The sequence below is a fragment of the Elephantulus edwardii genome, unplaced genomic scaffold, assembly GCF_000299155.1.
Source record: "Elephantulus edwardii isolate Elephantulus edwardi_28Jun2011 unplaced genomic scaffold, EleEdw1.0 scaffold00081, whole genome shotgun sequence".
NCBI lineage: Eukaryota > Metazoa > Chordata > Mammalia > Macroscelidea > Macroscelididae > Elephantulus > Elephantulus edwardii.
Genome location: NW_006399831.1, coordinates 3437538 through 3441165, shown reverse-complemented (window position 1 = coordinate 3441165; position 3628 = coordinate 3437538). Strand labels below are relative to the sequence as shown.

The window sequence follows — 3628 nt, the reverse complement described above, 5'->3', positions numbered from 1 at the left end:
CAGTCACCATATCAATCCACCTGATCAAGGGTCTTGCTCTCTATTGTATTTGTTATATTTTATCCTGCTTCCATACTTAAATTACATTTTGGAGAAGTACTGGTCTATCTTATGGCAGGTCGCCCTCATTGCTACATCTTGTGCTGCTGGAGGTTCCAGCAGAGATTGTTAAATGTCCGTAAGACTCACAGCTGACTCTTCAGTGGGTTGGTTTTTTTTTTAACCACGCAATCACGTCTTTTATTACACAACTGTTTTTCAAATTATTTCCTTAATCTCTCTGTACACAGGCAATAGTAAGTGTACTGCTTAACATATTCGACCTTTCAAACCTGACAGTTGTTAAAAGAAGGGAAAATAATCCTAAAGCAAAATTAACCAGGAGGCCAATGCATCTGCCAGCCTCCAAGACCATGGAGATGAACATGATAAACAGACTGCCCCCCATCTGAACCTTCATTCACCACCATTCGATAATCCTTTTGCAGGCCCAGATCAGCAGCACATTTCTTGTCAACAATCATGAGATGTCCAAGAAGGCTTTAATCATCATCTTCTGCTACAGAAATCTGGGTAATAGGTTATATATCACCAGAAAATGTATTGGTGCTTGAGGTGAAACGTCATGAAAAGCGAGGCACCGCTCATCCTCAAAAATGATTTTGGCTGGGATTTCTTTCCGGATTATCTTCCCGAAGATTGTATGGCCACCAGGCCGGGTGGTCTGAGCCTTAGCGATCTCATCTGCCATCTCGGTCTCCCTCCTGCGCCACAGCTCCCGTAGAAGCACGCGAGGAGGAAGGAGCGGGAGAGCCTGAGGGAGGCGGGAGCTCTTCAGTGGGTTTTAAGAGACAGGAAGTTGCATGGGAGAAGACGGAACATCTTTCTCTTGTGGAACTGCAGGTGGATTTGAACCACGTGTTGTTGAGTTCACAGCACAATTTCATACTGCTAACCCTTCAGAGCTAATTGGACATTTCATCAGAACAGTGATTTTGCTCAGATATCAGGCAATGCAATTCAAGAAAACTAAATTCCTCCTCGGTCCTACAGTATGAATCTTAATTTCCCTAACTCAGCACTGTTCAATGGAAGGCTCTGCAATGATGGCTATAATTTATAACAAGCAGTGTTCAATATGCAACCAGTCACATTTCAGTAGTAATCATTGGAATTGTGGCTAGAGCTAATGATGAACTAAATTTTTAATTATGTTTAACTTTATTTATTCAAATTTTAATAGTCACAAATGACTAATGGTTACAGCACAGCTGCCAATAAGAATTATTTGCTAAACTAGGACATCATGCTTGGGTGGGTGGAGGGATAGCGCAGGAGAGAAAGACCCTTAATGAGCTGGACTGATTCTGTGACTGGGGTAATGGGGATAGGCGTGTCAGAGACAAAAGATCGGCAAGTAATAGAGCAGGCTTTAGGGGTTTTGTACATAGGGTCACTATGAGTCGCAGGTGACTTGACAGCACATATCTACAACAACAATCTATCAATGATTTTTGCTATTCTGCTGTTGTTAGGTGCCGTTGAGTTGACTACAACACATAGCAAACTTACAAACAACGAATGTGAACCAGATCTATCAGGTGCCATCCTCATGATCCCCAATAAACTCAAGCCCGTTGCTACAGCCACTGGTCGATCCATTTTGTTGGAGGTTTTTCTCTGTTTCTCTCTTTCCAAGGGCTAACCCTCTCCGATAACATGCCAAAGTATTTGAGACAAAGTTTTATCGTCCTTTCCTCTAAGGAGCACTGGGGCTACATTTTTTTCCAGTACATATTTGATGGTTCATTTGATAGTTCACTCTATATTCAATGCTCCCTTCAGCACCACATTCAAGGACGTTGATTCTTTTCTCACCCTTGTTCACTGTCCAACTTTCAGATGCATGAGAAATAACTTAAAAATTCATGGCTTAAATAAGGTGCATCTTAGTCTTTAAACTGACACTGCTGCTCATTAGCACCTTGGAGAAGGCTTTGATAGTAGATTTAAAAAAATATCAATGCCTTTTGATTTCTTGATTGCTAGTACTAAGTGTGTTGATTATAGATTCAAATAAGATTAAACAGCATGAATCTTATCTCAGTCTATCATGATGTGGCCTATTTGCCCAGTGGTATGGATTTTTGTTAATATTGAGATGTTGTCCACATTCTAAGCTGTGATCTTCTGACCCAAGCCCTTCAAACTCTCTTTGCTTTCAGCAAGCAAGGTCTTGATAGCTCCATAACAGTTATTTAATGAATCCTCCTCTGATCCTGATGCCACATTCTTATTCCTGAAAGCCAGCTTTCCAAATGATATCATCTGCATACAGATTGAACAGGTGTGAAGAAAAGAAACAGCCCTGATGCATACTTTCATGTATTTAAGCCAGGCATAGTTCTCTTGCTCTGCATGGCTTAAACTTTCAGACAACCACTTCTTGGTCTAGATTTAGATTTTGCATGAGCACAATTACGTTTTCTGAGATTTCCATTCTTTCCATAATTTGTTATGATTCACAGAGTAAAATACCTTTGTGTAGTGAATAAAACACAAATAAACATATTTCTAATGTTCTCTGCCTTTAGTCAAGATTCATTTGTCATTAGTAATGATGTGTGCTATAGTGGACATGGAATAGAATTTTGGCTAGGTATCTATCTTCTAAAATGCTCTGGCAGACTTCTCTCTCTTAAAAAAATATATACAAAGGTGGCATTCTTCAGTCTTCTGGACATTGGGTAAATGTATGATACTTAAAATTAATGCAGTGGTCTTGTGTATAAAGGGATAAGCCTCAGAAAAAATACAGACATGGTGAGACTGACCAAGAAGGAAGACAGAAACAATTTGAGAACTTAATAGCAGTTACAATAAACTAGATGATTAATATTGGAATCTTCTTCTTTTGGGATTGATTGTGAGAAATACTATATCTTCTTGTTAAAATACATTGATTTGGCATATCTTTGTCTTTCAAAAGTATACTCAGTGACTCATGCTTCCTGAATTCAGTAACTCATTAAACAGATGAAGTTTCCTTCTTTATGACTTCATTTCTCTCTCACTTGTCATATATGATGCTGTTAGATTATTTTCTATCACAGGATTTGATAGTTTCTAACTTGATACTTAATAATTTAGTTGTGTGCTTTGTATTTTAGGTCTGTAGACAATAGTCATCACTGATGCATGGATCATCATTTTATATCATCTATTCTTAGGAGAAAACCTGGGATTTGTGTGGATCCTAAGAATAGCTGTATAATTAATTAATATTAATCAAAATACAGGTTTGATCATAATATTGCTCTTTCAAATGTTATAATTATTTAGTACAGATAATAGAATCTATTCCAATTGTCATTCTTACTTGCAAGGACACTCATTCACTATCTGATAGGGCTACCTTGGTGGCCCATCTCCTATCACTTCCTGGCTATAACTTCATGAATAGACTGAGAACAATAACCACTCACCATTCTCAGACTAGCTGAGAATAAGTCAGACACAGCTAGGGATTCTGCAGACTACGTCAGTAATTTTCATGCAAATAGTTTACTCATATATGAATGAATCAGCCGTACGCAGAGTAAAGGGGTAAAAAGACAAAATCAGGATT

At 38.4% G+C, this 3628-nt stretch overlaps 1 pseudogene; it reads right to left on the bottom strand.

Moving 5' to 3' along the window:
* Window positions 1-374: 374 nt before the first annotated feature.
* Window positions 375-751, bottom strand: LOC102853335 (annotated as a pseudogene).
* Between the last annotated feature and the right edge of the window lie 2877 nt (window positions 752-3628).